The following is a 26,370-nucleotide window of genomic DNA, read 5'->3' on the forward strand; positions in this document are numbered from 1 at the left end:
ATATCCCAGGGCTGTGTGTACAGCTCATTTCATTATAATGCATGAATATCTCTGAGCTCCTCAGGTGGAAGCTGGGGGCAAACTGTTATAATTAGTTGGATTGTAAGCTGCACATCTACCCTTTTGATGGTAAACTAAACCGGTGCTGTAGTCCTAATTCCAGTTGAAAGGTGAGGTTGCAATGTTTGCATGATACCATAAATCTCCTTAGACTTCAGGACTTTACAAGGGTTTGTAGCACTGCTGGAATTTATTCTATAGCACGTAAAGCTGTTGTGTCTTTTGTGTTAGTCACCATATTGATCCTTGGAAAATTAATTTAAAAAGATGTTTGATTTTAGTTTAGCAGTTCTTCAAGGCAGTACATCCCCAGCAATCACTACTGGGACCTCTGGGAAACAGGAGAGAGAGAAAAAAAAGGCAGATTTTTGGAATCACTTTCTCTCACCCAACTCAGTATCAGCCAGCAAAGGCAATAACGAAGGGGCTGCAGGACTGCTCTCAGCTATTATTGTGCCTGGCTCGCTCTCAGCATGACTCACTGCAGACAATATATAACATGGGAATGAACAGTAAATACTTGGCCCTGGATTTTTTTAAATCTCTTTGTTTTTTTTCCCCCTCTGATTTGTATCCCTTTATCCTTCCCCATGTGCTACATAAGCTTCTCAAATCTAATGTCCATAACACCACCCCCCACTGGTAGCAGCAAGCCCTTCCGCTGCTGTGGGGTTTACTTTGCAAAGGTTTACAAGGAAAGCCATTATTTAGAAACTGTATGGGTTAACCTAGTGGCACAAGGTTGCTCCCCAACACCTTCCCTCTGGTTTTTCTTTTCTCTGGGGAGGGGTGACTGCTGTTCTAGTAAGTGCATCTCCTGCTTTGCTGTAGCAGCCAGGCTAGTTTAGGAGGAAAACGGCTAAAAGAGCTAGGAGTGCAGCCAAGGGGGGGTCAGGTTAAGGATTATTCTGCATAATTAAAAGCTCACTCTGAATATTCTTCCTGGTACCCAGTGTTCAAACATACAGACCTTTTTAGGTAATAATTCTGGGTCTTCATTTCTATCTGAGAGATTCGTAGGTTAAAGCTGCCATGCAGGTAGTGAGTCAGGAATACCAAATACCAAATCACCTACTCCACAGAGCAGTCACATCGTTCAGCAAGGATCTGAAATGGCAACACCTTCCCAAATTTTCCCTGGCTGGTGAGAACTAGGAGTAAAGTAAAAATAGCTGAACATGCATGTATTTCCTTGTTTTGTTTTTGTGCAATGCCTTCTGGGTACAGATGATGTCCCTTTGTGGCAACTTTCTAGATTTAAAAGTGGGAAATAGCCTCCTGAACTGTGTTGCCATCAGGACTGGGCCAGAACATGATTCTACAAGACAAAAAGTTGGGACTTTGAAGAGCCACAATCAAGCCCATATTCTGCTTGCACTAAAGAAGACCTTTTCATCTTCAATCACTCTTAACCAGCCAGAGTGAAGACCAAAATTTCGGTCTTCCAGTGGCTTTCCATCAGCTAGAGAGAACAAACACTTGCTCTCCAGCCATCTCCCATCCCAGACCAAAACGATGGTTAAAAACCAACGAATTCCTATAGACTCCTGCATTTGGTAAAGCTGCATATGCTGACATTTCAGTCAGATATTCTAATCAAGCCTGTGTAAGCTTCACTGATTTAACTCTCATGGTCTAAAATAGGTCCTAGCAAGATGGTAGCCAAAAAAGCTAGAAGCAATGGAAAGGAGGGAAAAATACTGAAGCCACATATTGATGATACTCACTGAGAGTGAGCACTTGCCTATTTAATGCTAAAACACATAAATAAATGAGTTAAGAACCACAGTGAACACTTACTGATTAAAGTAAATACAAAGTATGAACTGGCATAAATCAGGCTCCCATATCTAAGTTGTCAAAAATGCATAGTGTGTGTTTTGCATAATCTTCCACCAGAATTCTCCGGTTCTTATTTCATGAGAATTTGTAATAAGCCAGAGGTAACTCCCCATATGACAAAATATCTAAATCAGGCCTGTTTTTTTTGGCAGGGGGGACAGAAAACTGGCCCATCTACCACTTAATTAAATCCCAGTGTACTGTAAACTGGTCCTCTGTCACACATATAACAAAATGGAAAGAGACACCAAATAACTAACTAGTGCAGGCAGAAATGCACTATGTTAGACCCGTGCCCTGTATAGCCAGTACTGCCTTGCAGCTTCGATTGCTCACGTGCTTGGCCGAATCAGTGCCTAAACTTTTCAACTAATTACTGTCTAGTGCCTGCCTGCTTCTGAGTACTTCTCATTTCTTAAAAATCTGTTGTTTACAACCATTTCCTTGTTCATTTTCTGGAGAACAAAAAATAAAGGCTTTATCCCCTGGTTTAGGTCTATACCACATACACAGAGGAGAAGAGAGATTCTGCTACACTTTATTCAATATGATGTTACAAGAAAACAACAGTTACAGCTGACAAACCATTACATCTTTCATAATACAGACAAATTACAAGGTGTAACAAATAATGCGACATTTATTTTACCGTACTGCTTACTATGCTGTTCTTCTGAAGTATATATATATTTATATATATTTAATTACATTAACATTGTTTTCATGTACCAGCCCTCCCCTCTTTATTTGTTAAAAAAAGAACACCTCTTAGTGCACCATACAAAAATCCACTTGGAAGCTGGCAAGTGGGGATTTTGTATGCAGCACCATTGAAATGCATTTTGGGGGGATGGGAATTATTAGTGCATCCTTTGAGTTTTTTTTTTTTTTGCTTATGTGAAAAATGCAAGGCAGTAACATACAGTCAGTCCACCTAAATGCTGGTAGGGGAGAGTATTGTTATGCTCAGTAATGCAACATAATTCTATTTATATGGGGTGTCGGCATTTTGCTCCCCAGTCTGTACAGCCTAAACATGTTATATAATAAAGATTACAAAACCAATAATATTCACAGATGAGTATTTTGTATATGAGCATACCAGAGCATTGACTACGCATTCAGTTGTGTGCCCTTACACAGAACACACAGGGGTATATGTCACCCACCGGCCCACAGGGAATTTATTCTTGTAATTTCCTTCCACAGTAGTTGGAAGTCCAGGACCCCTGTTCACCAAAGAGAAAACGAAAATCCCAGTGCCTCTGTCTACTGCAGATTGAATTTTCAGTGTTGCATGGACTGATTTATTATCCTTAAAGATGGCTTTGTTTAAAACCGATAGTAACAATTAAAAGGACCCAACCAATGGGGGATACTATGCAGTAACGTGATGTTGATGCTGTCAGAGCGTCCTGATGAGTGCGGTGCCTGCTGGGCAGGATGAGAGCTGATCTGAACCCAGCAGGAGCGGGGACTAAGCCATCTCCAGCTGTCTGACTTGTAAAATCAGGTTCTGTGAACTTGAACTTGTGAGGAATCCCCGTATCACACACACAACCATCTCTATCATCATCTTCCCTTTCCCAGTCACCTAACATTAGAAATCATATGGAGTTGGAATGTGCCCTCCCACTTCTATCTGCCTCCCGCACCTGCTGCCCTGTGGCTGCTCTCCTCTCTCGCAGCAAAGCCACATCCTCTCCGTATTGCTGGAAAGGATCTGCTGGGGCCCAGCCAAGTGGCAAGAAAATGAAAGTTGCACTGCTGCTGGCTATTTGACGCTGAGCGAACCCCCCTGTTTCTCAGGGACTGTGCCCCAGGGACTGTTGGTCATTTAAGCCAACTTTTGACTGTTGATCTAATGAAAGAAGGTATGAGACACTGCATTCCCAGCATGTCTGGAAGGCCAGGCCAGGGTCTCCTTGTCCCTTTGAAGATCCTGTGTAGAACTGATTTAGGAAGGATGAGAGGAAAGAAGGGGACACTAATGATCTTCGATAGAGCTGTCAGAGGAGCACTGGCAGGGAACAAGTACATTCAGCAGCACTGAGAATAGCTGTGGAGAAAAACACTGCTTCTTCAAGATGCTGGAGAAGTGGGCTAGCTATTGGGGGCCTAACTGATGGGTGTCACATCAGGCTAATGAGGCAGGTAAGGGCTCTTCTGGAAGGAGGGAAATAGGCTGTACAGTCAGCCCCCTGGATGAAGGAGCTTCTACTTTCTCAAAAAATGAGGCTTTCCAGTAGATTTGATGATGCAGAGGAGTATTTTGCAACAGGCACCAGCTCGCCAAGGCCAAGTCCCCTCCGCGTGGAGAACCCCTGTGGGAGAAGAGCGCTTCCCAGTCCCATGGGCAGTCTCCAAGGATGTGCATAAGTCATTGGGCTCATTTTCAGAGATCTTGGTCACTCCTTAACTAATTGGTTGCTGAGATAACCCCGCTACCTTTGAAAATCAAGTTACTATTTAGGAATCTAGATATTTATGCACTTTCCTACAGGCAACTGAGTTTGAAGATTTTTGGACCAACTAATTATTTCAGTGGTTCCTTAAAAGCGGGAATGGGGCAGAGAAGATAATCTCACACACACGTGTGTGTACACACACATACATACACACATACATACCTTAAGCAAACACTGTACATGATTCACTATGGATGGCTATGTGCTAGGCTTGTGGGAGCAGTTGAGGAATTACTCTCTGTATTAAACCTTCAGATGTTTTGTTGAGCAGCATAATTGCTTGCCTCCCAATTTAAGCTGCCAAAGTAGATGTGTCTATGAAACTACCCTTATATTCCTAATTGAAATCTTTGTTAAATTTTCAAAAATTCTTCAGATTTTTGCAGCAAGTTTTTTTCTAAAAATAGCTAATTTTAATCATCAAACTGCACACGATTTAAGTAGCAAAGATAATGTATAAAAGACTTTTCTCTTACAAAAAAAAGAAACATGAAACCTAAACAAACCACGTCTAAGGCAGTTTTAGTGTGTGATAAATTCAAAAGTTCAGTGGTCATTTTTTTCCCCTCATAAACACAGGGGAAAAATTGTAGTAAGTTTTAAATAGGATTGTGACTGAAAGTGGCTTTCAGATGGCTTTTACCAGATCCTGAAACAGAGATGTCATTGGGGAAAACTGTGTTTTAATGGCTGTGCAAATATTGAGAATATTTCCACAGTTCAACTCTTTGAAAGTGTAGACTCATATCCTAATTCTTTAAGAGGCCTTTCGTAGCTACTTGAGCAGTCAAGGATTTGCCTTATTGGTTGTTCTTTTCTTATTAACACTGCTGGAGTTTAATAAGATGGCAGTAGCGCAAATCCTTTCCCCCTCCTTTTAAACACTGAATGCTAACCAAAATGTTACCACACTTCTTAAAAATGTAATTCAATGCATCCAGCAAGCAAAGGATGTCAAATTTATGCGTAGAATAATATTGGCTAGCAAGCAGGACTATAACTTGAGTGGTTTTTGTGCTGTACCCCATTTTCTCTGAATGCAAAGCATTGTATGTGATCAGGGCAGTTTTATTACACCCCTGAACACAATGTCCTCCCCAACCCAAAGGTAGCAGGGGCTTTCTGTTTTAAAATCACACGACTTCGTTGCTTGCAAAGCTTGCATTTGACTCATTCATTCAGAAAAGCTATTTAAAGACACAGTACCTGGTAGTGTCTTCCAATCGGATCAGAATACCTATGGAGAATAACCTGAAAGGTGCTTTGGTTTGGAACAGCAAACAATTTTGGATAAGCAAAATTCTCCATTTTGCTTTGAAAGAGGCAAAGTAACACAGCTAGATTTAATGGCTCATTTGATGAAAGTTTTTCTGCACCTTAGTGTCTGCCTTGAATTAAACAGAACTGTCTCACCATCTCTTTGTTTTCTTTATAAAGAAAACATTCCAAAAGGTAAATAGTGTGAGGAAAAACAGAGAGATGTAGCCAAGACCCATAAACCAAAGAAATAGTCTTAAAGGGAATAAAAGCATAAAGAATTCATTGTGTATCTGCTAGCTGAGTACATCTCATCATTTTTGCTTTGTCTTTCTCAAAGGCCTATTTTGAAAACTGGCATGCTACAAAGCCTAAGCAGAGTAACCAAATTCAGAGTATTGAAGTAAACATGCAATTATTGCCATGTTTTTAGAATGGATATGAGTGGTCTAAGGAGATAATGAAAAACGAAACAACCCAACAACACTTTAGGAATAGTGGCAAGGTGCTATAATTGTTAGCTGATCAGAAACGCTGGGCTTGCTCTGGCAGAAATAGTCTTCCTATTGGTTGCAAAATATGCACAACTCTCAAAGAAAACACACATTCCTTTATGCCACTATTGTCTTTTTTGTACACTCATTACCAAAGAAGTGTGAACACCAAATATGTTGTCTTAATGTATTTAAGACATTGCTGGTGAAAGCATAAAAATCTTTACAAAGATGCAGCGCAGCAGTGGAAAATCAAACAAAATCAAACACAAAAGACTGAAAGAGTACATGCCATGTATCAGTAAGCAAAAGCTTAATCTTCACATAGTTCTCTGAAATCACAAGGTATCCAAATGCGTGCAAGGTTTTAAATAAATTGCAGGGAAAAAAACAGGGTCTTGCCAGCTTCAATTTTCTTCTGAATGAAATCCACCATAGAGAAAGAAAGGAAACAGGCCATGGTTCATTCCCGGTGTCGGCCTCCTCGTTAGGTTTTTGTTTCCCTCCTCCAAACTGGTAAATTTAATCCTGCAAGGAAACAATATAAATTATAATACTTGCTTTTTTCAATGATTTTTAACCTGTTAAAAAAATAGGTTAGTCCAAAGCCAGTTATGAGGACACCAACTCAGAGCAAAGGCCAGACATCCAAAGCATGTTTGCTGGCACAGCATTCACAGCATTTGAGGCATTCACAAGCTCTTCTTGCCCCTCTTCTCATGGAGTCCTTAGTGAACACTTTTGCAGCAATGCTTGGGACTAGTTTAAGAAAAGTTTTCCTTAGCTTTGCTCTCCAAGAGTTATTTAAGGGTACCTCAGAGTAAGTCACAAATACTTCTGTAAACGCAACCTGGTTATGAAGCTCCTGGGTATGCTGCATGTAAAACATTCACTTTTATTTGTTTTTCTATTAATATACAGAAATAAAACAACTCTCCTTTAATATATAAGTTTTATAATTAACGTATTTAGTTCTTAAATAAATGTCCAAGTAGACTTCTGTGCGAAGTAATAAAGGAAGACTTCTTTTTCTGATGATGCTGAGAAATTCTGAGGTTTTCTAACATGCAAAATATATTTGTTTTACAGCATTCTTCAAGACCAAAGATTTAGAACTACAGACCTCTTACATTTTAAAATGTTGCAGGAACAGAGTCAGGTATGGAGGAATATTAGCATTTAAGAGAGAAAGCACTTAAAAATAAATATTAATTGAGCTTAGAACTGGTTTGTATTAGCATGTCCTGAAACTATTTCAGTCAAACTGGATGCAGGTGCCAGTGAATCTAGTCTAGCCCTCATTTCAAAAGCAGGAGAAAAACAAGGCATCAGTTCTGAACTGCAGTTTCAAACATAAAATTTTAATTGTGGCTTTCATAAAAACAGCCTAACATCTACACAACAACTAACTTTCATAATTTCCAGGGTTCGTGCCATGGTTCTTGAGAGCTCTTCTTCTGCCCTTTAAGCACCAGAATACCTGAACTGTATTAACAAAAGCCCATTCTTAATGATGCACAGCAGCTTCTCAGGCCTTCTTGGAGCTTGGTCTACCACCTCCCAACACCAGCTTGGGTTGTTTGTTAATCACATTTGGAGTTTGTGTGGAATGTCTATTCCACACGACAGCCCCACTTTCCTCTGGGTCTTGGAGTCTGGCTGAAGCCCCCGTAAATCTTGTTTCAGGGAATGCATTTGAGTTGACCCATTTAGTTTACCCTCCCATAAACTTAAAAGGAAAAAGAAAGTTTGGAACACTCAGAAATTCACAAATACTTAAGTGGTGAAACACTGCTGACAATATTTCCCCAATTCCCCTTCCTTAAAACAAACACTTCAGCGATGACCCTGTTAGTGCCCCTTCCTTCTAAAGAAGTAACTAAAATCCCCAAGCTCCTTTTTCAATGTTGAGCTTGCTACCTGCCACCTGCACTACAGCTGTGGAAGCCACATCTGCCCAGCCCCAGAACAGCTGGCCTGATTTAAGGCTAAGCCCAAATTGCTGGAGTTCCAGCACCTGGCATAAGCAACAGGTACACCAAGGATAGGTGACAAAATGATGCGGATAAAAGACAAAGAAGGTTTTCCAGGAGTTACCAAATTAGTCAGTTTTGAGAATACGCCCTAATTAAATAATTATATTAATTGTGCAGAACTTTTCCTTTCTATCACTGGGCCTCAGAGCAATTTCCAAAGGAGGTCAACATCACACCTCTTCTGGGGATGTGCTAGAATTTTCCAGTGACAATATTACATTTTCTGGCTTCACTTTTGGTGCTGCATGCAAAGCTGTTCACATCTTCTCTAGGGCAGGGTCCGAGCCTATGAGATGATGAATATCTTAATGAGAAGTTTGGCATTTTCAGAATCAAGCCCTATAACATTACAAGCTTCCTTAGAAATGAAACAGGCAGCTGTCACCATATAACACGGAAAAAAATCTTAGCATATTGGCAACCACTGCCAGAGTCAACACAGACCAAGGGCAGAACACAGTGGGCTAAGAAAGGGGAGAGCCAAAGTTATAAATGTGCACTGAAGATTGCCAAGCTTTCTGCCAAACCCCGTTTGTTTTCCTGCTCTGGCTCAGGATAAGGCAGCTGTCAACTCTGTGATCCCAGCTCCACCATCATCAGCTCTGCTGGGGTCTGATGTGCCATTGCTACAGCTGGGGCCACTGGTTTCTGGTGAAGCTGACCATCTGTGGGACAGTAAGGTGGGGAGCGCAGCTCTCACCGTCTCTGACCTTCTGCATATTACGCATGAGAAGTTTTAGGCTAGAACAAACAATAAACTCGCTGGAATAAAAGTGATTTTGTGTGGAATTTCCCAAATGGTTCTGGCTGGGGAAGACTAAAAGACATAGTGAGAGCAGAATCATCAACCAGCTGCCTGTAGTGTTCAAATCTGCTGCCTGGCCCATTCAGGAACCAGGTGTGCACCAAGGTCTCCCGCTGCTCAGACCAGCACCCTAAAGACCAGGCTGTTCTGAAGCAGAATCCCTCATTTCGGCTGCTGAGACAACTCCCCTCTCTATAAAATCTGTACGTGATCCCTGACACAGAGAACAAGTCTGGCAGTTAGGGCGCTCCCTGGGAATATATAAGGCCTGCACTGGAGTCCCTCATTCACTATGTTTATTGTTGACTCGAGTGGAGTCACCAGCTGACATCCTTTCCCTGCACCTCAGAGTGCCCTAGCGGCTCAGGCCTTCTCTTGGGAAATGGGAAATGGAGGTTTAAACGCCCTCAGGCAGAGGAAGGCATTGAGCATGGATATGCCACTTCTGAGATGAGCACTGCACTCACTGGGCTATGGGATAGAAGATCTTCTCCTGGTTTTTAGTTTGTTTGAACAGAGACTCATTGCATCATCTCAAATGGACACCTCCCCTAATTCGGAGGAAGAGGAGGGTGTCTATTTTTCCACAGCAGAAAATCCACAACAAAAGAAGTATGAAATTTTAGATTGTCACAAACCAATCTTTCTATTAAAAAAAACATTGTTTTTTCAGTTTGGTTGTTGAACTGAAACATCAGTTGTTCACACAGCTAAGATGTGAGGCAGTTCCTGAAGCAAGGGTCTCCATACAGGGCTGCAGCTCAGTTCCCAGGTGGCTTAGTATTCCATGTTTGCAGGGGGTTTTGAGATATATTTTAGAAATATCCTTGCTTGGAATTTAATACATTTTCCTGATCCTACAAATCAAAGTTTTGCTTGGTGACTTGGCAGATTGTGTTTATGGCCTCTGGTCACAGCTTTGCTTATAAAGTGTAAATTGTTAAATGAAATATTTACAACTTGTGATTTCCCAAGAGCAAAATAGGGTTCTTTCAGATCTCCTTAAAAAAAAAAAAAGAAAGAAATATAACAGACTGCCTTAAAAATGAACTTGTATTTTTTCACCACAGGTCCAGTTAGTTTTGATTTTCGTGATGTCTCTACTAAATTAATAGAAGATTATATGCAAGGTAATGATGTGCTTGAAATATCAAGTGACCAAATCAAGAAACTCAGTTGTATGTTTGTTATCTAGAGAAATCATCAGGTGCATACATCCTGTTTGTCACAGATCCCAACTGGGACAAAATAAGGTATCAGTCCACCTTAAAAATAGGCAAAGGCTAACTTTACAATGTGGTAGCTGTTGATGTAACAGTGATTCTAGTAAAGGATACTAAAGCCTGTAATTTAAATACTAATCCTGCTCTGAAGATATTAGGCAGAGAAGGGTGACTAAAGGGCCCTGACGTCCCAAATATTTTTCTTTATTTTTAATTAATAAAAAGAATGCTCTTTCCTTAAAAATGCAAATCACCGATTCAGTGCTCCTTTTGGCAGCATCAGCATCCTTCTCTAGGTGCTTTTAATTTTTGTATAAATTATAAAATAGGGCAGAGCTGTGCTCCCGCAGCATCCTTGGCATGCAAAGCACATTCAGAGTGCAGGTCTATTTATGTTGCAGCTGATTTAGCATTATTGTAAGAGTGTTCATTCTACGACACCAGATTTTAAATAAAAATATGAGCTGACAACCAGGGGTACTGTATTCTCTATGAGATGAAATGTAAGAGAATTTAAGATCATCAACAGTATATTCTTTCTGCTTCTCCCTCCACCAGACATGCACAGACCATATAGATACCGCTCATCCTCTCTAAAAGAGTATATTATTAACAGGGGATTTTTTTTCCACACTTTTTCTTCCTATCTTTGTTAGAAAAGTCACTTTAAAAAGGCAGCCAAACATTATCAATACTATTTGTACTCAGACGATATCTACATACAACTCGCTGCTATAAATATTAATTAATTGGTTCAGCAATACCCATAATGCAACTTTATTTTGACCTACATGCCCTATGAACTAGATATTTTTTGGATTCCATTTTCTTAAAACCAACTGTCAGCATCATGTGATGGAAGAGATGAAAAATGAAAATGAGCGTTCCCGCTGTGCAGGTGAGTGACCTGTGGGAGACAGCTCTGCCTGCCAGGATTTTTACACGTACCATCAGACACAGACCAATTGATTAGATCATCTTATACCCGCCACCAACTAGGCTCAAGAGACTAATTAGAGAGAGTACTGCCTGCGCAGGCACCCCATTGACACCTAATTTGCTCAGCCAAAGCCTTTGGGGAGAATGTATTATCTCTGCAGCTGCACTTCATGCATTTCTGATTTGAGGCATAAGCAAGGAGTACTTCTTCACACTTTTGAGCAAAATGAGTATATGAGCCCTTAAGTGCTAAATACAAGGAGACAAATTAAATCTGGCCAGCCTCCCATAAATTCTTCTCCCCCTTCAAATATATGTATATATGTATATGCACACATACACACCTTATTTTATATCTGTGTCTATAATACATGTGCACAAGCACAAACATACAAATAAGGTATATGCATACATCTGAATGTGTGAGGAATGCATGGGTACATACAAAGTCATTTCTAAAAATACATGCTTTGGAATGTGGAATTGTTGCACGGTATAAAGTGCTCTCTTTTTCAAGGAAGTTTTTTTTTTCCTTGAGACACAAAAGAAATGCAATTGTTTTAATATATGAAAAATAAATGATCTGCACTATTGTTAGCTCAAGCTCCATATTACTCCATGGACAAGGCTCAGTAGATGGCTGCCTATTAAGTTTCTCTACATATCTTCAGAGGTGTTAGCTCAAAGATGGAGTGATTATTTCAGTATACAGCCTACCTCAGTTGAAAGCATTTCTTTTATGGACTATACCTTGTCTGTGGTTTCCTGAGGAACACTGTTCACTAGGCTATATATAAGATTACTAAAATTGCTTTCAGCTGGGCTTTAGTTTTATCTAGTTACTCATGCTCCAAAATACACAAGAGAGGCAGGACTTAAGGTTGTGATTAAAAATTTATTTAAAAAAATAATTGACACTAGAAAAACTACAGTTTTTTCCAAACTGAGAGGGGTTTGAGAAAAACACTTTTAGGATAGGCTTACATATGATTCTTGAGCTCAAGTACTTTGTAACACACAGCAAAATGGTGAATTTGCATCACTTCTAAACTAGGATTGAAACAAAGTATCTTCTTCCCTATGATGTGCCTATACACCAACTTTCAGGAGTTTATTAAAATTGAATTATTAAATCAATTTAATGTCAGCTTGCACCAGAGCCTGTGTTGTCATGGTCACTTTAGAGTGTTAACTCAGCATTTTGCACTGCCATAACTAAATATGTATTTTAAAAGCTGTAACTAAATGGGTGCAAGTTACCTGTGCTTGTAGCCTCCTTTACCAAATACCCTATGAATGTGACTTCCAATCTTTTTCATAGGATGGATGGCAACTTTAAGAAAGAAATCCTCACCTTCCTCCCCTCATACAGGCCACATCTTTTCCAATTCAGTTTACATTTCTTTAGCAAAATGTTATTTAATTTAATGTTTAAATGAGAACTCCGGATTAGCTTGGTAACTGTTGGCTGCTACTCATTCACAGAACGCAGTACTGTATGGGATACCTACACATTTTAATAATAACTACTATCAGTCATTAAAAGTAAACCGTATTTGACAAATAAGTAACAAAACATTTACAGATTAATTTTTTCCTGCTTTATTCTGCAGTGACTTAGTAACTGGGTTTGTGTTCTTATCCACACTGGACCTCCCAGACACTAGCTTTGATGATGAATATTGCTGTATATTCTTCTCCACAGGTCTAATGCATGACTCATAATATAGATTATATACAAGCATGTTACTGTTTTCAGAATTCCTCCTCCTGCAAAGACTTTTTGGCAAGAGGGACTTTGCCTCTGCACAGAGCCCCTGCCCCAGACAAAGCCGTCTGCACATGGGGAGGTACTGCAGGGTCATGGGCTGCTTTGGGGGCAGGCAGGGGGCAATAACCCTAAAAGAAGCGAGTGCTAGATAAGGACTGTAAACTAGTCCAGAAATATATCATCAGCATAGTAACACAAACTTATGAATAAAACAATTTTATGAGTGCACATACATTAGAGAAAATTACATAACCCTATCAAAGGTGAGAGGTCCACGACGCAGCAGATATGGGCCTGGGAATCACGAAACCAAGGTTTTGTCTTTGCTACTGAATGTAACCTTAGGCAAGTCACTTTATCCCTCTGTTAGCTCTGCCTTGTTGGGGTTACATTTCAGCCGTGGAGTTTAGACTGCCTAGCAAAATGAGTGCCCAGTTTTAGTTGGAGCCCCCAACAGTTCAAAGTACATAAATACACTTAAAATTTAACCAAAAAGCCATATTAAAACAGTTACAAACTTTGGAGCTCACTGAAACCCTTACTTGGACTGTGAGTTTTTCGGATTAGGCCTTTATGTGTAAGAACAGTGCAAACAGTCCAAGAGTCGTCACCTGAAACGCTGTGACCCTGCGCCTGACAGCCCGATGTGGGAGGTTGCTGCTGCAGAGCGCAGCCTTGCCCCGCAATCACACACTAGATGCTAAGTAGCATATATGCATATCAATAATCGCAAACCTACCATGCACACTCTGCACAGAGCTCTCCCAAAATATTATAATTAATTCCTTTATAGTAGATTTTGCTAGGAAAGAAGGACTGCAAGTCCTCATCCTCCCTGTAATATTTTATTAACTATATTAACTCCAATGATATTTGATAACACGACTGGCTTCACAGTTGATTTGTAGTTGTACCTTTAACTTTTGAGTGGCTGTGGTTACTTCCAAATTAGTTTTCTCTGAGTCTTTCAGCAAAAATTCTTTACTACCCTAGCTACCCACAGCTGAATTTTTTTCTTTGAGTTGAGAACAAAGTCCACAAAGCCTTTTTCAATTACCATTTGAATAGGGCTTCACATGAAAAATGGCCAGGACTGAATCTACTACATGTCTTCTAGTTTTTGAGAATAAAGCACAGCCCTCTGTGAGTGAGCTCTGGGAAAATGAATACTTCAGACGAAGATACTGCAAAAATAGCAGTGTTACTGAGCTCAATACAGTTTGTAAGCAAAGCCATAGAAACCTTATTACAACCAAAAAGGAAAGCTGTGGATTTTGGTACACATCAAGGCTAGAGAAATATTAGTGCTACTTATTTGCAAGAATATACTTCTCAAACCTGAGAAACAGCCAAATCCTTACAACTTCTTGCATCCTCCTGTTTGTTTTTCCTTTTCCAAATGTGAGCTGCAGGGTTCCAGTATGTTATTTATATTTTTAATGGCTTAAAGATTTGTCTTCTCTGAAATTAAATGCTATAAGGGTATACATTTTCAATCATGGTTATATCAGTAGTAAAACTGAGGGACGTAACTCAAAGATTTTCTAGATTCCAGTATGCAAGAAACCCAAATGAGCCTCAACCCCCCCTCTTTTTTTTTGGGGGGGGGGAAATCATCTTGATGTATCTAAAATGTTATGTTTCTTGCCCTGATACAAACAAAAAAAGCTTGCCGAAGAAAAACTGATTAAATGTGAGCTGGAAGCATGCTGTCTCCCTGGATCTATAATGAGAGAACCTAAACTTACAATTTTTGCCAGTGCTTCACACAACGGCATGCGTATCTCAGCTGCAGCATCAACTATTTAAAGTGAAACAGATGAACAAATGCTATGCCCAAACAAAATTTGCATGTAGCTTAATTAAAATATTTTCAAGAAAAACAAACAAAAAAAGCCTATCAGTTTCGGCTGCATATAACAGAACTCAGAATAGGAAATATCTGCTGGAAGACAATGTACAGCCATTAAGGCTTTGGTTAATGGATTTATTACTGGTTTGAACCCTGCATTAGAGATAAGGAGCAGAGCTGGTGAGAGATCTCCTCATTGCACTCTCTTGCTAAAGAGGAAGGGCCAAAGGGGCTGGAGGCTGAAGCCCAAGCAATGGGGTGCAAGTCAGCTGAGCTGTGGTACCCTTCCACTGCGCCTCCTCCTCCTGGCAAAGCAGCTTAAGAAATGCCTGCAAACCTCAAGCTCAGTCATTATTACTGCTGCCAGCAACCTGTCCCCCCACTGTTTGTTCTGCTAAAACTGTCCATGGGATTCAGTGATCTAAAAGCATATGAAGAGGGATTATTTTTAGCCTAGAACTTTTCATGATCCAGCTGATAGCAAACTTATAAAGAGTTGCACCAGCACAACTAAAGGGATTGCGAACTGGTAGGAGAGCAAGAAGGAATCACCTAGGTAGAGTTAAGCAGAAATTTATCATGCTGTTTTTGCCTGCAAAGACAAAATCGTGGAATTACATCCTTATTTTTCATGAACAGCAGTTCCCCAGTGCATTACTCATAGCAAAACTTCACTTTGTAAAGTCTGAAGCCACTTCCCAACTCACAAATGGCTAATTATTTTCAGGTATCCGGAAACACGGTGAAATCTGCCTTAGCTAGCCACTTAGGGGAGCAGACAGAAGTTGTTGCATAATGACCTACTAATTAAAAGGAAGAAAACTATACTCAAAAGATCAGGGAACACCCTTAAGATTGCCTAATAAGGATAATCTCCTGTACATGTTCCAAGGGAGCAGCAAACAGGAGATGGCTGAGAGTCCATGCGTCTGACTGAACGTTTTTTGGATTTGTTTGGTTGTTTTTTGTTTTCAGCAATATGCTTCTGGCCTGCCAACAGACCCAAGGAGACATTTAACAGATTGTGAAGCTTCAAGATATATTTAACCAGAGTTCAGAGGCTTTAGAAGGGACAGAAAAGCTTCAGATTCCTCACAGCCCAATATCTAGCTTTGAATGAAGAACGTAAGCCCAGAGTTCAGGGACACCAGATAGACTATGCCCCAATCCAAACACCAGGAATGAAACCTACTGACTGCTGGTCTCATGACTGATGGCTGTTGTTATTTAATAGGGCTGTCTGTCAACTCTAACATCAGTATACTTTTTCTATCTGAATCACACAGCTAACCAACTCAAACACCAGATGTGATGATGGGCATGACCATTTCCCTCATCTCCCTCGCTCCAACACATAGGAAATATATAAGTTCAGAGACTCATTCCTGGTTTTCCCTTTGATTCTCAGGTGTGTTTTTTCTGTATGTTTTGTAAAGTGATGTGTACACAGGCAGTGCTAAACTACAGATGCACACTTAGCTGATCAAACCCTGTGCAAATGCAGATGCGCATAAGGTGCAGCCCTTTGATTCCTGGGAAGTTACCAGCATAGCCCAGAGAGCTGCCAGGATTGTATCCTGCTGCAGCAAAGTCTGCTGGAGAAAATGACATATGATATCCTAAATGACTGCCAGATGACTCATTAGCATTCACCTCCTCCAGAAAATTAAGGACTATCTCATGCAAAGATAGGTACTTAAAAAAAAATAGGGCATTCTGTATACATGTGATTGTTTATATTAGCCAAATTGCTTCTTGAAAGTAAGTGCTCCTGGAACAAATTTAAGGCTTTTAGTGTAATCAGTGCAGAGTAGCTACAGGATAGTCTTGGGATTGGCGTGGACAATATTGCTAGTTGATTCAAAGAAACAAAGACGCCTCAGAACTTAAGGACCTCTACAAGGGATCAACAATACTATAAACTACCTTAGTTCCCATAGATGTAAATCCTAAACATTAGGAGAACAGTACAAATGTATTTATCATTACCAGAATCATTATAGGAGTCTGAAGGTATCTACAGGCAGTTTGGGGTGAAGCTATGTTTGTTAGTTCTTCTCTGGAGAGGACAAAATGAATCACCTCTGGGTTTTTTTGTGTCTTTTCCCTAGAGTTTCTCTCCGAAAAGAAGAGAGTACTTTTCAAACCAGCAAGGAATTCTTAATTAATCTGGAATGTGGAGTTATGACAGCCTTTGTTTTAGCTTGACAGAGCAGGCAGCATTACAATTGCATTCTGGAGAGCAAAGATCCTTCTAGTTGAAAGCTGCTTTTTGTAAGAACCATCTGGTTATATGTTCTATTTGCTGCTGTGGCTTTTCAGAGCCTTAGCATCATGCCAAAGCAGTCGTGTCAATTAAAAGAAATTCTTTAGGACAGCACTGCAACCCTTAAGCATACATAAAATTAGACAGAATGTAGACCTCACATGCTGAATCACAAGGATCTTTTCCACAATTACGGTATATTAATTTAATGGCAAGCTTAAGTAATAGACATATTTAAATTTTGGAATATATTTCCAAATACCATTATGTCCAAAGCTCTTGGGCTATATTGTCCACCCACACCATGAATGCCATACAATGGTATTGACAGAGAGGTCAGGAAGTCTTTTGGGTTGACCTTTTCAAGCTGGGATTGTTTCCCAACACAACAGTTCTGGAAGACCAGAATGGGGCAGGGGAGAAAAAGCCCATTTCAGGAAATGCAATGGTGTCTATATGCAATGTTGCCTGCCTCCATGCTGATTCCCTATAGGCTCTGCTGGTACTTAGTGAATCCCCATACAGCTGTTCAGTCCTTTCACCTATACAGCTCTCGCTTGGGATTCTTGCTGAAAATCTGCAACATGAGAAATGGTTACTGGCAGCTTCAGGCTAGCTGCATTTTTCCCTGCCAGTCCTATTTTTATGTAAAAAAACATATGGAGCTCTGACACAGAAGTATTTCCACAGCACAAACTCTGTGGCAATTAAATGGAAAAAATGTTTCAGAATTGGCACCTCTACAGAACATCAATACAGCAATGAGGATATCCTATCGAGTGTATAAAAAGAAATCACAAAGAAGCTCAGTGATTTTTTTTCTCAGAGTTCCCACTGTGTCTGAGGTAAGACCTTTTCCATGTGTACGGCTAAGCTATTGAAATATAATGTGTGATTTGGAAAACCCAACATGAGGTACTTCTCATGAACACAGCTTTTAAAAACCTCAGACCATCTTTAAAAATCAGGCCTCCTTCAGATTTTATAGGGGCTTTTCCCACACTACCTTTTTTTTTTTTTTTTGAAAGACTTCTACGTTTTTAACACAAGCAGTCTCACACACTTGAGAGGTTCCATACATGAGGCAAAAATAGTAGATGTCACATCAGGTGTGACATGCCATGCATTTTGTTGGTACGCAAGAACAGGTAGCGTGGTCAGATAGAGTACTAAAGGCTTTGCTTTCAGTGCCATAGCATCAGTTTTCTTTAACTGCAAGAAATATTTAATCTTTTTTTGAAGCTCCATTATATAATAAATGTAAGGTTTTGCATAGCTCATTTAAATAGCTTAAAAGACACAAGGTTAAGAACAGGAAAGCCTTTCACCAAAGGTGGTTAGTTCTTTTCAAAGATTTCATATTATTTGAAGCTTACTTTCAGTGTGTTCTTTTACCTTGGCTGCTTCCCAAGTGGGTATAAGTTAATTAAATACAATTTTGACCTTTTAACCTTCCCTGTAAACGCATCTTTACCTAACTCTATTTAAATAAATCAGATTAAAAAAATCATGTAGCAGAATATGTATTTTTACAGCTGTGGAAAAAACAAACTTGTCTATTAAGCCCATTTGTAAGCACTTAGTAGTCAAAGCAACAGCCAGGACTCACGGATGATTTTAATTAAAATAAATCTGGGTGGGCACATAAATTCATTTATGATGGATTTTTCTCAAATTGAAACTTCTCTAGCATTACTGAACAGCACTGCACTATAGTAAGTCCTCATTTGTTCATGGCAACTGAAGTTCAGTCCACCTGATTGATTAGCTTGTACTTGTTTTATGAGTCATGTAAAGTGTAGCTAGTCTCTATGAAAAATATCAAAGGTATGAGGCTGAAAACTGCCATAGGAAAGGAGAGAAAGAAAGGGAAGAGCAGATGGGCAGATAATAACAACACAGAACAAAACCCAGGATTTTTGTAACAACACATGTACTCTGGGTCTAATTTTGAAAAGAAGGTGAAATAGATGCACCAGAAGAACACTACGTTTGTCTCTAAAAACAGTGTGCTTTTGTGTATACAATTATCCCTTTCCACCTTAAAATACAGGCTTTTGAATATAAACACAGCCTATTATCTGAGATTAATAGATTCTTCTGAAAAACTATGGCCTTCTTCTAATTTCATCTAGAAACACAGTATAATTTAGGTATGAAAGATTATAACAATTATACATGAATAAAACAGTAACTAGCTCACTTATAAAGCATGAACAAAGAAATAAGCTAGCTCTTTGTGCATAAGCGATGTGTTTGGGTCTTGGCATATGCAGTGACAACCAACAGAGCTTGAGAACGGATCACACCTCTCACCCCCAGCAGGAGCTTCGTCAGTTGAGTACATCACACAAGGAAAACCTTCCAACATGTAACCCTTTGGTTTGCCGTATTAACAGTGATACTAGCTAACTATCTTGCTGGAGCATTATATTCTAATTTTGTAGCCATTTGGTGATAAACACACACATTCAAGAGTGCTAGAATTTGGGATGTGGTTGATTATTTGATTGGGACATATTTGCCCATCTCCTGACGCTTCTCTGAACCTGTCCTCAGGGAAGTAAAAGCAGGAAGAGGACAACAAGAGCCATTTCATGTGTAAGATAACCCTCACCCCAGTATGAACCAAGAGATATGCATTAAAGCAGGGATGTATGTAAACCTGCACACCAAGTCAGAGCTTCTGAAGCCCAATTGATCTCCTCATTACAAGCGCCTTGTTTTTTTTATGGCATCACACATCATGTTCTGTTCACCTTGTCAGACTACATTAGACCAGGACTGTTACTGCACATAGATTCCCATAACAAAGATTAATAGGAAGAAACTCCTCTATTTTTCATATCGCACACAAGTGGATCACATGCTCTCACCAGTAAGGCTTCTCTGCCCCATTTCACTATCCCCAAAACAAAGGTTTCTAAAGGAAGGTCTGGAAGCAGAGTGTGCCCAGAGGGAAAAAAAAAGTGATCAAAAAAAGGCACTGGAATTTCTGGAAATTATAATAAATAGTTTAAAAGAATGTCAACAGCCTATAACTCTCACTCATCAGAGTATTTTTATCTGTTCAAGTAATGCTTACAATAACAATACTGTAAACTCAAAGAGATACATACTTTGTGCTTTGACAAGACTTTGTATAGAGTTATTTTAATTATTTTCCTTACATAGCAAGTGGATGATGAAAAAGAGATTTTTGAAATAAGGAATGTTATTGTTAAGTCACTAATCATACCTGAGGGACTTAGGGGCAGTCTGGTTTCTGAAATATGTTTGAGTTTATTTTACAAAACGACTAAGTTGGTGGTATCCCTTTCACATGGATTTTAATGCAAGCCACCAGAACTGGCTTCATACAGAAGGAAAATAGACACCCCTGGACACCGAAATCATATCCTGGAAAATTTTAAAACACTAATATTTGAAACAGGGCATTTTTATTAATTCGAATAAGCTAATTTTTCATTTGTCGATGTCTATGAGGTGATTAAGTTTACAGCTGACATATAACATACGTGCTATGCTATTTATTTTTAGAACATAAAACATATATCCCCACTGTTTTGAGAAACTACTGACCCTTAAGAGTCAACGTAAGGGCTTGCTTGCTCTCCTTTGATTCGGGAGGCCCCACGAAAGAGAGGGTTATGAGCTTCCCTATTTTGCTTCTTGACATTCAACATGCTGGCAGCTTGGGACCAGAGTAGCTGGGGGCAAGCTGGGTATCAACACGTAGGCAGAGGCGCCTGAGGCCACCTTGGAAAAAAAGCAGAGGAGACCCGAAAGGGGCCCAGCACGGCAGGAGAGACCAAAAGGGCAGTCTGCAGGAGAAGCCAAGCAACAACACGTTTCCAAACTCCTAGGCATCACGGCAGACGCTGCTATAATATGGAAATAGATTCTTACCCTCGAGGGCCGTATGTCATCACAGCAAGCTAACCGAGGCTGCCTGCTAAAATGGGCCATCTCACATTACCTTGGCAGGGTAACTGCCAACACCGAGCTTGTTTTCCACTGGTGTCACCCACTCTGCTAATCCAATTCTGCTTCCCGATTTGCTTTTAAATAATAATGAACGAAGCAAATGGGAGGGGGAAATGTTCCTGGCAGGCAAGCCAGCATGCAAGTGCGTTTCATGTATCTTGTGCAAACTAGCTCTTAAATGCAATGTCAAGTAATTAATAGTGGTTAAACTAGAAAGCCAGGATTTGCCATGGTCTGAGTCACTCAATCTTTGACCATGGCATGCAGGCAAACAGAATAGACGTAAGGATAACACGTTGAAAGAGAAAGCAGCAACTTTCTTAACATTTAACTCTGTTGGGGAGAGGGATGAACTCCTCCTTCTCCCATCCTCTCAAATACCAGGTGGGGTTTTTTTTGGTTAATTTTTTTTTGGGGGGGGCAGGGAGGTGTTAAAAATAGCTTTCAAGTCAAACACCCAGTAATCAGGACAGGCACTATTGAGTCTAATCCTAATGATTCAGTCCTTCTGGATGAGGACTGGGCAAACAGGCTGAAACATCAGGTAGGGGAATAGGAACACGACTGATGGAGAAGGGGCAGCAAGAGACACGGAGATGCAGAGGGCGCGAGTGTACAGCCAAGAGGTTACACTTCTTTTCAGAAACTGCAAGAGATCCCATTATCCCGGGTCACACGACAGTATTTCCTGTCCAACGAACAGCAGGTAAGCTTGTTTGCACAGCACACTCTGTTTTCTCTTGTGTCAGCTTGACACAGAGGATAATCACCTCCTACTGCTGCCTACTGGCCTCATACTGGGGGCTGAAAGGTATGAATCCCACCGACAGCAATCCCCATGAAGGTGAAAGAAGGGATCGATATGCTTCCATACAGGCAAACTTTCTTCTTCGCTTTTTCAGTTTCTGGAAATTTAGGAAATGACAACTGTTAAGCTAAAAAAATGCTCATTCAGTCTTAATTCTATGCCTTCTACATTTGTGTTACAATCTTTAATACATGGCCATTTTTTTGCCCCCACACAAGACCTTTGCCACATTCACTGGCCAAAACACATGCTGCTTTTGAAAGACAAATAGTTCTATTGAAAATAAGAATCTTGCCTCATTTATTGTGGAAGTTGGAAGACCTCAAGTAAGTGGAGCAGTACACTAGAAAAAGAGTTTCAGTGGCTGAATGCCTAGAAAGTTGCATTCAAGTCCTGCTTCTGCCAGAGCTCCTACGTGATGCTAGGAAAGTTATATAAACCTATTTAATTTTTTCTAACAGGAATTCATTTGGCGTTTCTCATTTTCTGTATAATCCAAGACGGTTCCTGGCTTGGGTTGCTGAGCATTCACTGCTGCAAATGAGGTCAATGCAAAATGAAATCCAATCTGAACATATTAAGCACTAAAAGATGCTAGGAGCTCTGAGAAATCAGGCAGGAAAAATTGATTTATTTTTAACAGTTGTCATTTTAATACCTGCACCTCAGCTCCTAGTGTGTAAAATAGACACCTCTGCACCATCTCAACTCAGGGTGGTACCATGAAGGGGACTTCACAATGCTGGTAAGGAACTAAGATACAAAGTGTCACAAAAAAGCCTCCATGAAAGCTAATGATTCTGTGTTTGATGCAGGCTACAGATACTACAGCCATAATGCATAGGATCAAACACTGAATGATGAAGATAAAAATAAACATTAACTCTCCATCTGTGATCACAGTCCATTATCCTGTACAAAAAACCTGAGTTGAGGTCCACGGGAAACAATGATATATGATCAAGATTGTAGATAAGTGCATAAACCACAGGTGGAGGAAATTAAATCTGAAACCTTAATTTTAGCACTTCCTAACTACTATTTGAATTTGCCACTTTATTAAAGTTCTTTGAAACAGACTTTTTGGAGAAGAAAATATTGCTAAGAACTAATGGATTGCTTATCTTTGCAGTTAGTCACAAACAGGATGAAGAGATTCATAACATAAAACATAAGCCTGGCTCAAATTTTCTATCAGCTTCTACTTCTTTCAACTGAAATGTTGTGTCTGGTTTGATGTTGCAAGACCATGGTAACTTAATTTGAGAAAGCAATCTTTGATAATACAGGATAACATATATTCCATTCTGTAAACTTTATGATTTGTTTTTTGATCTAATGTAGTGACTTCAGTATATACCTTCTGAAAACTGAAAGAATTTTATACAGGGATCTGTACTGGCCTGTCTTTGTACTAATTAAATTAGTTTCCTGTCGAGAAAGTAAAATACTGGCAGCCAGGAACAGTTGGGGAGACTGCTCAGAGGCTTAAGCACTGAACCATGAACTTTTCTGTTTACTACAATATTAAACAAGTAGACACTCTTGCCGACATTATGGGGAATGAAAAGGCATTCTGTTAAGATATTTGTTTCATTACTGTTCATGAACTACTGATCTTCTTAACCGGAGATTTTTAAAGATATATAAAGTATTTCATTTGATCCAGTTAACTAAATAAACGTATTATTTGGCTTAAAAATACATATGTCAAAGTTATAGCTGAATTTGAACCTCAAATCTAAGGGGTCACACGCAGAAGGGAGATACAAGCCAAACAACCTCACAATAACACAGTCTAATCTAGGGCTCCTTCCCTCCACTCCAACAAGCAGAAAGAGTCAAATTCATACATTGTACAGATCTTCGGCATAAGCACCTCCCAAGTGGTGTTGACACCTTGAAGGATTAGGGCAAGAGACATCATGCCTCTGATCTTCTATTCTAGGGCCTTTCAGCAACTGCTGAATGGTCTGCCATATGTATAAATAAGGCAGGACGACGAAAAAGCACATGCAGCATATGAACTGGAGGTCTAAATACCCACCCTTAGTTCAACTTCGTTTTACCTTCTAATGTAAGAAGCTCTTACGTTAGAGCTCTTACAATATTTAAGAGCTCTTAAAATCTTATAAATTATTTACATTAAAATATACACGTTTATGACATTATGTATACACCGAGACTTTGTGTGCCTATATTTAGCTCAAAGTTAATCTCTGAGTAAAAGTCCTTTCTGAATATAGAGATTTATAAAAAGAAACACTGATAAACCTTTAGCTATAGGGACTCTAGTGGTCACTGCAAAAACAGCACTGCAACACAAAACCTGTGTGATTTTGTGGATCACCCCATAAATCTTCCTTTGTCCCATGGGTTCAAGTTTTCAGCCAAGAAAAACAACATTCTTCATAAAATTAATGAAAACAAGCTGCTCTTTGCCTACAGAAAAAGATTTTTCTTAATTACGTTTTTTGCTTTGAATCATATATCCTGTAGTTTGATTAAATCCTCTTAGAAGTCAACCAAAAATTAGAGCTTTGCAGCATGAACCTCAAAGGTGTTCACTTGGAGAATATAAACCCACTGTGCCTTTGGAAGCTGATATTTAAAGCAAGAATAAGAGCAATATGCAAGACAGTTTTTATTATTTTTATTATGTCACTGCATTTTCAGGGCTTAAAGTTTTCAGAGAAATATGATCTGGCCAATGTATTTACTAGAAATAGATGGACTGTATAAATGAATGTAGATAAAGCAAGAATACTGGAATTCTGGTTAATCCCTTGAGGCAGTAAATCAGGATTTCTAAAGCATTTAATGCAAAATATCTGCATCAAGGGGTTAAACATATAAAATACGAAAAGTCAAAGGCAAGAACTAGATTAAAAGATTACATGGAGACTGTGCTGAAAAAAATGGAGCCTGCTGCTAAATAGATATCCAACAGACATTTATTTAGGTTCACTGGCTGCAGCAGCTGCTGGCATGCTCTAAGTGAACTCATACAACAAACAAAAATCAAATTCTAGTGACGGTCTTTGATCACTGTTAGTACCAGAGCAGAAAATTTCCTTGCGAGAACCTACACGGGCATGATTAAGCTAACACAACTAATATTGTCTCAGTTGAAAAATAATAATGCCAGTTGTCTACACCCTGCCCTCATCTTTGAAGCCTCAGCAGTTGAGAAGAGCCCCACAACCTTCCTGGCAGACTGAGGCCCATTCCCAGCCAAGTAAGCAGACAGTGAAAAGACATTACTCCTTAACTGAATCAGTTCCCATTCACCTGAAAATTTCCCTCCGCTCAAGAGTGAAACTGGGCCAAAGAATTAAGCCTTTATCAGGCCTAAATCATACTCCATATTGCCCCCTCTCCCCCTTCCTTCCAGCACTGCAACGCAATGAACTCCGCTGACTCTAGTGCTACTGTCCCTGTGCATGCCCCAAGGGAACGTGCTCACGCAACAGTCAGACTCTGCCTTTCAGGTCTTACCAAAGTTTCTGCCCATGCAAAATGTTATCGCCCCTGAACTGCTTACGCTCTGAGGTTTATTTTTCACTCGACAAAAAATGCAGTCTGAAGAACAAATTTCTTACGCTCTGGTCCTGAAGCTTACATACACAAAAGTCCTCCAAAAATCTTGTTTGTATGTACTACTAAAGAAGATCGACTTAAAAAAAACAAAGCCAAAAGAATGAGCCACACTAACCAACAAAAAAAGAAAATATACCTTGCACAAAGAGCACTTTTCCTTAGGGCCTTTGTTCAGCAGCTCTATTCCTAACCTGACTGCAGCCACTACCCAGCCCCAGTAAGTGTGAGGTCCAAAGCTCAGAGGTGTATTTTGATGTAAATTGTAAGGCAATGAGACAAACCTTCACTCCTACCTCCATTGCTGTGTTTATGCATGTGTATAGACAAAACTGAACTTCATTTTTGCACTACCATATGAACTCGGCAGCCCTGACACTTTAAGGGACTCCATGCAAAGAGACCTTGTACCCACACAGAGCTTGTTTGAAGCCAGTGTGGTTTTCCCAGCGGGAGACAGGAAAAGACAGGAATTACTGAGTTAAATTCACATATTATTATTTTCAACATAAATTAAATACTTGGAGCTAAAGCAATAAATACCAAAATCCTACTATACATTGACAGCTTTTAGATCTTTGGGAAGGCAAGTGAACTCGATCCTGCCTCTGTGGTTCTAAGTTTAAAAGTTTAATATTTTAAAGGAAATTTAGGCCAGATTGAGAGAAGAATTCCTATTCCTCACACTGGCACCTCCAGAAACTCCTTTTGCCTCAGTAGGTCTTAATCACATTCTTAAAGCTAAATATTTGCACAGCGACATTCCTAAATTGAGGTTTGTATGAATAGGAAATGAAAAGAGACTTTTCTTTGTGTGACAAATTACACTGCTCATCGCTTTTGTTCAGCAAGGTCAAATCAAATACTAGTTCACAAATCAAAGGACACCAGCAAACTCCTGTGAAGAGCTCAGGTCTTGCACACATCTTTCTCTGCTTGTCACAAGGCTGATAGAATCTAGTAAA

The 26,370-nt window shown here is 39.7% G+C and overlaps 1 protein-coding gene across 5 annotated transcripts in view; it reads right to left on the reverse strand.

Moving 5' to 3' along the window:
* Positions 1–2,424: 2,424 nt before the first annotated feature.
* Positions 2,425–26,370, reverse strand: part of CDK14 (cyclin dependent kinase 14) — a 338,379-nt gene continuing 314,433 nt past the window's right edge. For all 5 annotated transcript variants that reach the window (XM_067291723.1, XM_013941578.2, XM_013941575.2 and 2 more), the window contains one exon: positions 2,425–6,649. The gene's annotated coding sequence lies outside the window, so the exon portion shown is untranslated. The remainder of the gene's footprint in view (positions 6,650–26,370) is intronic.

This window comes from Apteryx mantelli, chromosome 2 (assembly GCF_036417845.1).
Source record: "Apteryx mantelli isolate bAptMan1 chromosome 2, bAptMan1.hap1, whole genome shotgun sequence".
Taxonomy (NCBI): domain Eukaryota; kingdom Metazoa; phylum Chordata; class Aves; order Apterygiformes; family Apterygidae; genus Apteryx; species Apteryx mantelli.